The sequence below is a fragment of the Zeugodacus cucurbitae genome, chromosome 5 (assembly GCF_028554725.1).
Source record: "Zeugodacus cucurbitae isolate PBARC_wt_2022May chromosome 5, idZeuCucr1.2, whole genome shotgun sequence".
In the NCBI taxonomy this organism is placed as follows: domain Eukaryota; kingdom Metazoa; phylum Arthropoda; class Insecta; order Diptera; family Tephritidae; genus Zeugodacus; species Zeugodacus cucurbitae.
In genome coordinates this window covers 65338979-65351220 of record NC_071670.1, presented here as the reverse complement: position 1 = coordinate 65351220, position 12242 = coordinate 65338979, and the positions used below count along the sequence as shown (strand labels likewise).

Genomic DNA, 12242 nt, shown 5'->3' with positions numbered 1-12242 from the left:
ATTCATGTCAAGCTTTCACGGGTGCTTTTGGTCAGTTGTTTTTTTATATCATTTACTTTCTGGAGTTGTTGAAGCTTTGTAATTTTGACACCGAATAGAAAGTGGTAATCGAATTCATGTTCATTAATTGAGTAAAACTTTCGCGAGAGCTTTCCGTCATCCGTTTTTTCAATAGCTTTTATTATTAGGAGCTGATGAAGAAAACTCTTTTGAAAAGCAAAAAATTGTCACTTCCAACTTGACTCTTTTGAAAATCACATGATAATCGTGTCGAGCTTTCACAAAAAATTTCAACCTGATAAAAGTTAAATGGAGAAAATTGTTATTCTGTTAAATAAAGCTTTCACGAGAGCTTTCAGTCTGATGAAAGCTAAAAGGAATGTGAAAATGGTTCAAGCAGTGCGTTGCAAAATACAACACTTTGAAAAGTTTTTTTTTGTTTTAATAATTTCATAAAAGCTCTGATAGAAAACATATCTACTTTGTGGATAGCTTTTCCTGTTATAAAAGCTGAATTACAGCATCCGAAGTTTATTTTAACTAAATATTCAAATTTTAAATAATTTTAAAGTTAATTTCCAAAATATTCTACAAATGAATCAACGAAAATAACAGTAATATTCTCCTCCCTTTACAAATGTCAACTCACTTGCAATTATACTTTTATGTGCCATATGTTGGCTACAGATACATTTATGGTCTCATATTTTCCAAAAATGTGCTAATAAATGTCTGACAATTGCTGTTAACCAATTTATTTATAAGCTTTGTGTGCGAATAAATTAAAATTCTAAATTGTAGCATAAATTTTGCAGAAATAAGGTCGAAAGTTATCTTTTAATTTATGCGTCTGAAGTCACACTGACGGTTGTGCAGCTTTTCAATTATGCTTTTGCAGCTGCAGTACAGCTTCAATGTAGAGCTATATTTGACTACACATATATATTATTTTAGTTTAAAATGAAAATTTGTAAAATAAATGTCAGGACGCAGGACACAGCACAGCAGTCTAAGTGGCTCTGTTGCATATATTTTATGCACACAGGAGTAATTAAAATGGCCAAGCACATATATTTTATGGATGTACTATGTTTTTATAGTGAATTAAATTCTCTCGAAAACATTCAATTGCTAGTAGAAAAAATAAAAATAAATGCAATAAAGTCTTGGGTAGAGGGACAGAAGTTATTTGCTTAGTGCCAAGCTACTCTTCTATTATTAAAACGAATTATTTAATACGTGTGTGATTTTAGCTAAATTGGTGGCATATTGATTAAGTTATGGCAGCTTATGCATTACTAAAACTTTAAAAACTGTAAAAATACACGGACAAGGTTAAATGAAAAGGGATTTCATTCCCTAGATTTTTTGTTATTCCAATGCAATTACATTAACTATAAAAACACAAGTATATGCGAAAATAGCATTATAAAAGGAAAAATTTAAATAACTATGTAGATACTATAAGTGTACGTGATGTCTTCAAAAAATAACGGGAATTGTAAATTTTAAAATTTCACGAATTTAGCGAGGCCTCCATATTCGTCAAACATGACTGTGTGACTTTTTCCAATTTCCAAAAATAAAGAGAATCTTTAAAGGCCATCGTTTTACAGGCACATGAGAAATCGCAGAAAGAGTCTAAGGCTATCAAAAAAATTGATTTTGATAAGCATTTCGGCAATTGAAATAAACGCTGGCATAAATATATAATATCGAAGGGTATCTATTTTGAAGGAATGAATATTTAAAAAATATTATGTTTAATTTTTTTTTTTTTTTTTTAACAAAAATTCCAGTTATTTTTTGAACACACCTCGTATGTGTAAGTGCTATTATCTTTGAGGGTTTATACAGCGAAACCTTCAAATAATTAAATTTGATATACGCTATTCGTTTCACTTTACTCCATAGGTGTTTACATTAGAGTGGGATGACGAAGTAGTGATCGAACAATATGATTAACAGTTATGGTATATCGATAATTTTCTGTAGTATTGAGTAGTACTGCGAAGTTGATGTTTTTTTGACAAAGATATGTCGACTTCTTAGTTATTTTTTCTCCGATTTTGCCCTACATATGTCTATGGGCTGAATAATATCGATAGTCTTTAAAAATGTCAAGCTATATCGCTCTGGGGCTCCACAATAGAGAAGTCGAGAATTTTAAGGGAATCATAACTCAAAAGATGCATCGAAATCAAGTTGAGTTCGTTCGTTGAGCACGCAATTTTGAAATGATAGATATGTATTTGAAAAGCAAGGAATGTCTATTGATAATATCATCTTTTTTGAATTTCTTTTTTTAACGAAAATATCTCATTTTAATATCATAACTGAAGATCCTCCTAAGAACTGCTCCATCCTAATTCGCTAACACCCGTTATTTTACAGTATTTTTTTTGTAGTTATTTTTTTTCTTAGTCACATATTTGTTTGCCTGTTGGTTTTCATTTCGTTTTTGTCGCCACCACAAAACTAATTAAATTTTATTTAATGCATTTTGAACTCAAACACTTCGAGGTGAGTTGTTTTGTGCACCAAATGGGTGTTAGTGGCTGTAAACGGAGGAAAAGAGTGGCAGCAGCTTTCAATTACATGCATGCATGTCGGAAGGAAATTTATTATTAGGAAATGAAGAAAACTCGGAAGAGAACTTTCAGTTAAAAATAATTGTATGTGTAAATGTATAAATAGAAATGTCAAAGTGGAAATGTCATATAAATTAGCAAATAAATGCAGGATTAAATTTTTTGGTAACTTTTTCTGAGAAAAAGTTTACTTGATGAATATAATTTTCCCTGAAAAGAAAAATGTTAATAAATGTATAATAACACTGTGATAGCTTTTTTCAAAAAAAAAAAAAGACAAGACCAAATTCGACGGTTTCCCCCTATTTCGGGTCCTACGATTCGAACTGCATCATTACTTTTTTGAGTTACAATCATGGTTTCAAACAAACAAAAATTTTTGTTGAAGTTTTTCATCAAAGATGCCCATTGTAAGAGAAAGGCACATTTTTCTTCGGTCTCTAACTTTTTTAATGTTGACTTTTTTGCTAAACTTTCTTTGGCAAAGCTTCTCAGAATAAGTCCGTCTTTAAGTTCTTAGATGACTGTAAACCCCAAAATCAATGTTTTTTGTGTTCTTATAGCCAATATGCCGAAAAAACTGAAATTTATTCCATTTTTTTTAATGTTATGTGGATGACATGGTAGACGCTTTTGAAGAAATAGGTGTGAATATGTCCTTAAAAATTCTTTTCTTCACCATCACAAGGACCATTTTGAGCAGCAACTTCCGACTGAATCCGATGAGCATGGAGAAAGATTTCACCAAGTCGCCGCCCCCCTTGAGCATTGGTACAGCGGCAAAAAGCTTGACTCGTTGCTTGCTGATTTGTGTTAGACATTGATAGAAGAGTCTTATTAAATTTAATTTAAATATTGTGTACAAATTTATGATACCTATTGATAACACTTATAAGATAAAAAAAAATAAATTAGCACACAAACATAGTTAGTATAGCTTTTATAAAAAATACAAATTTTGTTAAGTTTTTTTCTAATAGTTAGTTTGCTCAGAACGTTGTCTTTGCTTAAGTTTCTTACTATTACAAGATGTCACTTAATGTATAAGTATCAAAGGGTAAATTAAAATATTGACGAAACGTGAAAGAAAAAACATTAAAAAAAATGGATTAAATTTCAGTTTTTTTGACATATTGGCTATAAGGACACAAAAAACATTGTTTTTGGGGTTTACAGCCATCTAAGAACTTAAAGACGGACTTATTCTGAGAAGCTTTGCCAAAGAAAGTTTAGCAACAAAGTCATCTCTTACAATGGGCCACTTTGATGAAAAACTTCAACAAAAATTTTTGTATGAAACCATGATATTAACTCAAAAAAGTAATGATGCAGTTCGATTCGTAGGACCCGAAATAGGGGGAAACCGCCGAATTTGGTCTTGTCTTTTTTTTTTGACAATCACAGTGTAATTATGTTATAATATTAAATATATTATAATTTTTTTATAAATAAAAAATTAAAAAAAATGTATTTGTGGCCCATGAGGGGATCGAACCCGCGACCTTCGCGTTATTAGCACGACGCTCTAACCAACTGAGCTAATGGGCCGTACGGTACATCGCATTTCTAAGAACACTATTTAAGTGGGAGTTCTTAAGCAAACACACATTATAACCCAATCATATATGTGTAATTATATTCACTTGTATATTTTAAAGATAATACTTTAAATAAATTTAAAACTTTATGAATCTCAACTGCCCAATTGTGCGATTATAGCGTAATTTATTATTTAAACAAATCGACTGTTTATCACCAAATTGGTGCGATAAACAGTTTAAACACACGCACAATATATGAATAGGTACATTTTGTATATGTATAAAATATCTATATATAAATATATAATATATATTTGTTTATTTATAATAATTTATCTATAAATAAATACTTTAGTGCCACGAGCCTCAAAATAGTCTTATTAACCTAACTGAAATAATTTATTTTGGGGCTCCACATGTTTTATAGCCTTCCTTTTGATTTATTAACGCTTTACGCATTTAGAAGTTGTAATTGCATAATTTTCAAAAGTTTCTTTGAGAAACGTACAAATTTCTTTAACTTCACAAATTAGTACTTGAACAAGTTACGTTACAAATACATATATAATAATAATAACAATACAAGAATAATACCCCAGCAGCGAACAGAATAGTGTTTCGGGCAGTGATTATAGAAAAGGCTTTCAAAACAGACTCAAATACTCGGAATTTTCAACATATGGTGGATAAAGACCTAAAGAGATTCGTTTACATTTTAATGATATCTCATATATACATATATAGGTCTAAATTCGATCCAAATTTATTTTAACATAAAAAATTCTAATAACGATCAGCCATTGGCAGGCAATAGAGAGCCTCTCCCTAATACTCTCATAATCATACCTAGTTCATCCTCTCATTGGAACATCGTGTTTTGAAAATATGGATCATACCATCGTTTGAACGGAACTGCAAAGTTTCGGATGTCAATTACTAGACCTATATTGAGATCTATTAGAGTGATTCCGAATGTAAAACCATAGTCTAGGACAGAAACTAATTAGTTATGTTTGCTGTACCTGGGACAATATGGTCGGGACCGTTGCTCAGGGAAGAAGCGATCGAATCTTCGTTCAAGGCCTTAACTCTCTCCTGATATCCTTCAAGCGTCCACATGTTCATTGTTTGTCGCTCAATCTATACTACCAACGAACATGATTTGAGATTCCAACATTTCGCAGAATTAATGAGATGTACTCGGCTATATAAGAGAACATTTTGCTTCTTGACGGAAAACTCCAGTCCCATCATACAACTGTTGTTCGAAAGTCCTATAGAAAATTCTTAAAAAATACATTCAAATATTACTTTGATTTACATTTTTTTCAGGCTTTTCCTTTTTATACCAAATATTTCAAAATCCTCCACCAACTAGTGGATAACTAGTTCAATATATACCAGTTAGATAAAATCTCCAATTAATAAGATGTAAATATGACCCTGCTTATATCTGCGGCTTTCACTAATAGCAAACCAAAAGAAATCTCTTGCGATTCCAAATATAATGAGCCAAAAACTAAAACACATACATATACACACACATACACTCATCAAGACAATCATAAATAGGTCACATGCTCATAGGCCAGTTTGTAGACACCCTCACTGCAACTCGCACATTTGTTGTTGTTGTTATTTTTTTCATTTCTTGGAAAGAGTCAGTCAGCGCCGTCGAGACGCAAATGCCAATTCCACTTACAGTTCGTATAACTCAAAATATACTCGTATATGGGGGAAATATATCCGACACACACACTCACTCACACACGCGTGCAATTACATTAGTTGACTTGCACGCTTTTATCCAACATCTACATAGATGCCTAAGTAAGGAAAAACAATTACCCAAGCATTTTGGCCACCATTGGCATGAAATTGAAAAAAATAGCAACAACAACCAAAAAAACATTTTGCTGGCGCCCACTGAACGCGTGCAATGTAAGGCTATGCGACAGTTCGCTTGGGGGTCAAGTGACACAAAAGCGTTTCACTATGAAACACTCTGGTGGAATAGAGGCGTAACGCGGCAAGCGGCAGCAACAGTTTATGGCTTTTGTTAGCAAACGATTGGTGTACGCAGATAAATGAATGGCTGCTTAATTGCTTTTTAAGAGAGTATGAGTAATATACAGTTTTCACATGTACCACACATACATACATACATAGGCTCATAGATATGCATAAGAATATAACGTAATGAATTGGCAAAATAAGTGACGCTCTTTAATAGAAACTTGGATTTAAGATGTGGGTGAGATATCGCCTAAAAGATTTCCTTAACAGACACTCTTCTGTAATTGGGTAATACGGATTTTGAGGTTAAATTAGAATAACTTACTAGTAGAGCATCCCCATATTGATAGTATTGCTCATTAAGATCTTAGAACCAATATAAGATTACTGTTTGGGGTAACAATATTCGAATACATCACAATACTCTGTGGAATTACATATGTATATGGAACACTTATTCTCTAACAATTTCCAAAAAATTAAACGGTAACTCTGATACATGATTTACTACACTTCATAGAGGTTCTTGCATCACTTCCACTTAAATACACTTTGTAAAATTGCATTCAAATTAGCGGTGTTTTACTGTATCAAGTATTTTTTCGCAAGTGTAACATACTGAACTTCATTGATGGTTTTGTAACTCATTTTACTATGGCTTGTTGTCGTCATGCGTCATGTAAAGTTTTGTCATATAATCCTCCGCTCACACTTTACAACTTAAAGTTTCAACTGAACGACGGCTTAGACTTGACGTCTTATGATGGATTCCCGATGTCGATGGATTATGTCTTATGAAAGTCTTATGAAATGCCATATTCAGTATCCAATTTTAATTTTAATATATTGTAGAAAAAACTAGAACCCGAAACAAATTTCAAGATAATATTATATTCCAGCTTTATGCTCTATTCTTCCGAATACAACTTGCGCTGTTTGAACAACAAGTTGCCTAGTGTAAACTCTCCTTAAGTGTTTTCACAAGTACTCGTATGCACTCATATCGACTCAAACACATATGCAGTTCGTATCACATGAAATTAATTACACCAAAGTTTTGTCGTTTTTGTTTTTGCAACTTTGGCCCCACTTTGGCAAATATCACTGCCCTCTGCGTATGAATAAAAGCATTTACAGCTGTCAGTAGGGAGTTACATATTTACACACTCTTTCTCTGGGATTAACGATTAATCAAACTGGACTGCTGGGAAATAATACGAGCACATCGCAAATGACTTTGTATCGCTTAACTGTACAGCTCTATTAAAATGTAACAGAAATAATTAAAGTGCAATGTGCCATCTTTATTAAAAGCGGGTGAAGGAAAGAAAAAATGATAGGCAGCCACAGACAAAAACAGCTTCAATAAAATAAGGAACTTGAATATATTTGTCATCTTTCATTGCTGTATGCTGATCCTCTAGAATTTAGATTAATCAATAAATCCAGCTTTAAGAAATATAGTTTTGAGTTCTGCCAGCGATGTAGATTTCACTCTTATTATATATAAATGCCCATCCTTTCATCGTCAGACGATCGGTTATAATGGATTTTTTATTCTTTCGGCACATCGATTAACCAAGCTCGATCTAATACTAAAATTATGATTATCTATAATTATGATTACGTTTTTGGGTCTGGGGAGAACTCTCATAAAAGGCTTTTAACAACAAAGTGATTGAAGTCTCGAGAATATGTCGGTGGAATACTATTTCATTATAGGCCCAGCTGGGGAAATTTGATCAAATGATATATGAATATATTTTACCATGTGTCCTTTCTCTTATATATATTATGGATAAGTCAGAAATAAAAATAAAATAACTGTAGGCAGTAGTCTGCTTTAGAAGCCGAAAAAAAGCGTTTTTTTAGCAATTTTTTTTTTTTTTTTTGATCGGTAAACGGAATTTTAAGACGATAGTGTACTATATTTAAGGCTTAAAAAACAATATTTATTATTAAAAAATATTGAAATTTTTTCAAAGTTGTAAGTATTTTTCTGGAGCGCCTGGAGTCTGCATTTGTAAATCGGTGCCGGTGATGGAGGTCGTGCGATGCATCTGAAACAGTCGAACCAAGTTTTTTTTTTTAATTTTTATAATTTTCTTTTCTTTATGAACTAAAAAAATACCGAAGAAGTTATAAAACTCCAAATTTTTTCGAAGTTTGAAAAAAAATTCACTTTTTTAAGAAAAAAAAATTGACTTTAAGTTGCAAAACAAGTAATTTAAATAATACTTTTGTCCAACTATTTCAAATAGAAGATAATTTAATACTGAAGCTAGATCACTTTGGTTTTTTTTCGATCGGACATATATTCTTTTTGCTATCGCCGGCACCGTTTTCTAACACTTGTGAAAATGAAAACTCGAGAAAATGCGATTTAAAGGTCTGCCTGAGCATTCGCACCTGCTCGACGTTCGGCCACTAAAACTGCTCTAGCTTCGCAAATACGTCAAATTGGCCTCTGGAATTTTAAAGATATATACTTGGATAGTTTTGGAAGAGATTTAAAACAAAACAAAAAATCGATTTTTTGAAGCCTGTAACGCAGACTACTGCCTTAAGATTGCAAGTTAGTTATAAAAAATTGGTATAAATTCAGAAATTCTAAGCTCACAACAACGCGCAGAAAGTAGTTTGTTCGTAGAAATATCATAAAATCCCAAAAATGCTGAATAAAAAAATCGCACTACAAAGGTTTCAGCCACCGCTTGAATTTAAGCCCATCCTCGCTGAGTTAATTATGTGAATTCTCCGCGCCAAAGCAAAGCGTAACTTCAAAAGTATGAAAAGCAAGTCAAACACCGCTTGAGCATTTCTTTGCGCCTGGTCGAACGCGCTTGATATGAGATATGCGCCAACTCACGCGACTTGTAGTTGAACTTGCTACCTGCGCTACACTTTCTGTGTGTGTGTGTGTGTGCCCTGCCACAAGTCGAAATTGTATACGGCTCTTATGTTTTATGCTCAAATGTGTGTTTAATCGAATGCGCGACTAATTATGCGCTTATGCGGACGACGTGATCTTGTGGCGCGCAGCGGCGGTGAAGCTCAAGTTCACCAGTTTTATCTGTGGCTACACTCGAATACAAGATGAGTTGAATGTTTTTTGCTGTTGTTATTTTTGTTGTTGCTGACGTTGTTGTTGTGCCGCTTTAATGAAGTTAGGCTTGACAACAGTCGGGTTAACAACAAATATTTTTGCGGTTTAAGGCATTGATGTGTGTTGCTGTGGCAAGTATGGTTAAGTGACTCAAGCTGGGCTTGACGATATTTGTGATTGTTATTGTTGTTGCTGTTTTTGTTATAATTATTTATTTGTATTTTTTCAATTTCAATTTCTGTGTGATCACTTGCGGTTGACTCGCTTGACCGCAAACATTTTTTCCGCATATTTGTCGCGCATTCCGTTCGGCGGCCGTCGCTCCAATTGCTCCTGTTACAAGCATGCAGGCGCGTCTCACAGCACTCTCGGTATGTATTGCACTAAATTAGTTTTTGCTTTTGCCTCTGCACTGAGTCCAAGCGCTTTCTCGCACGTCTGTCCGTTTGTGATACGAGCAACGCGCCACTCGCCACTTGATCTGTCACCGCGCGGCCGTCCGGTTTCTGTTTGCGTCTCATTGTGCGCCCGAATAGTTTGTCACTTTCAGTGTTCTTTTCATGTTTAGTCTTTCACATGAGTTGTTGTTGCTGTTCTTTTTTTCATATTCTTGTTTGCACTTTTGTTTTTAGTGCGCTTTTGATGCGTTTTTAATTGGCGGAGAGAATGCGCGCCACAAACAGCCAGCAGCCGAGCCGACAACAAATGATGAGCGGCGACAATTGAGCCCAGGCGCATCGCTGCAACTCGCGCGCCGTCTGTTTGGATGGCTGTCTCACTATTTTCTGGCTGACCGCAGCGCTTGCTAACGCGGCGACAGCGCCGCCTTTGTGGTTGCCGCGTTCCGCGTTGCGCGCGTTTCTCTGCCTCACGAGTTCATTTGGCTGGATGGCTGTGTGTCTGTCTGTCTATCTGCTTGATTGCTCGCCTGCCTGCATGTCCACTGCAAATGCAATGTTTCATTTCATGAAATTGTGCTTGACTTGGCGCGCCATACGCGGCAGCTGTCAGCTGTTGAGCCGCTGATTGTTTGTGCGCCTTCACCTTCACCGCCGCCGCCCATGCGCCCAAGCGACTGTCTAACTAGCAGAACAAGTGTTTTTATATGTAATTTGTTGTTGTTGTTGCGCCTTTTGTTTTACGCTTTTTCGTATATTTTTAGTGTTATTATTGTTTTGTGGCCGCCGTTGTTTTGGGGCTTCCTAGCAAGTCAGCGCGCCCAGTGTGGAAAGTATGCGAATATGAGTGTGTGTGTGTGTCTACTGGATGTGTGTATGTGAAGGTTTGAAGGCAGGCTGGGCTGCCTGTTAAGCGTCACATTTAACCCACCGCCAACACCTCCGCCACCGCTTGCATGCTTGATGGTCCGTGGCGCACTTGTATGATCTTTATTATGATGTGTGTGGCTGCCGTTGTTGATATTGTTCTTGTTGTTGCTATTCTGCTCTTGCTTTTAGTTACTATGGTTTCTGGAGTTGTTGCTGTTATTGCCGCATTTACAGCTACTGCGATTGACGGCCGTCGCAGGCAGGCAGGCAGTTACTCAGTCAGCAGCTGATATGCGCGAGTCTCATTACACAGCCATGTCGCCTGCCTGCCACCACGTGCCGCCGTCATACTATGTGGCCTTTGTTGTGGCAGCCGGCGTCGCCATCGCTGCTGCTGTTGTTTGCTGTTCGCCTGGTAGGCAACATGAATTATCATAATCATTTTACTGCTGTCGCAGTAACCAGTCAGTCATCTGTTTGGTTTGGTGTTGGGGCGCATGTTCATTCTATATGTGCATCCACTTGCTGTTGTTGCTCTGTTACTCTCACAATGCATGCAGTTTGTTATTGTTTTCGATGTGGTTTCTACGACTTTTGTTTTGGTGCTCTTATCCTGGTTATTTTTTGAAACTCAGTTTAGATAATGAACCAAACCGGAAATAGAAATTTATTCAAAGCAACTACGATTAAAAATCACTTTGTGGCCTGTTCTTTTAGGTTATGACCGAAGCTATCCAACAAAAATGGTAGATAATTACAAATTCCATCAATTGATTTTAATGCAAGACATCGTATGGATATTTCATTAATCTTTATTTGATTATACCAGTCTCATAAATTTATACCAGTTGTACGTTCGATTCGAACTGCTACCCAAAGTGTAGCGAATGTAAGGGTTATATTACGTAGGCTTCTTTTTTTACCATTTATAATAAACGGTTTCAATAGTAAGACTATTCTTAAAACCTTGAAACGTCTCACGTTTCATTATACCAAAAAGTATTTGACATACTTCTTTTACAGATTTCTTTATTTATTGACACTCACTATACCCTCACTCTAAAACAATACCAAAATATAATAACAAAAATAATTATCTGCATAGTAAATATTAAGCAACCTCCACATAAATCATAATTAATGATACCGCTGTCACAGGATTAACCAATCTAAGCGACTCAGTTTGAAGCAATTAAATTATTACCGCTTGAACGAGAATTGTGTAATTGAGTTGCTTGACTAATACATTTTGCTACTAGTACAAGTTGTATGTAATTGTAATTTAGCATTAAATAGCGTGACGATTATCGGCTCAAATCAGTTGCTAATTGACAGATTTATCAAACGAATTTAATCGGCATCTATTAAACGAATCTAAGGCAAACAAAATGTAAATAAATCAAACAGCATAAGCTGTTAAATCCACTGCAAAGCACGGTTATGCGATATTTCTTTGAATTATATATGCAGTCACGGCCTTTATGACTCGAAAGGGTGCTGTGAAATGACGCTTTGTGTAGCTAAGACTGCGGAAATCGATCTTAGACATAATTTTCATATTTTATTTTCACTTTAACTTTACCTCAAAAGTATCGAAAAATACCATCATAAATATAATCCAATTAATATCAGTTAAATTCGATCTTTTATTGACTGTCGAAGGTACTTAAGTCTAAATCTTTACAGATTGTGCAACTAAAGATCGGTTAGTATTAACAAC

General features: G+C 34.9%; 1 protein-coding gene and 1 non-coding gene across 14 annotated transcripts in view; one reads left to right on the top strand and one right to left on the bottom strand.

Annotated features, from left to right (window-relative positions):
- LOC105213803 (Ca(2+)/calmodulin-responsive adenylate cyclase) overlaps window positions 1-12242 on the top strand; it is a 120376-nt gene that overhangs the window by 71030 nt on the left and 37104 nt on the right. The window lies entirely within an intron of this gene.
- Window positions 4066-4139, bottom strand: Trnai-aau (transfer RNA isoleucine (anticodon AAU)). The gene has a single exon. It is a non-coding gene; the product is annotated as a tRNA-Ile (tRNA).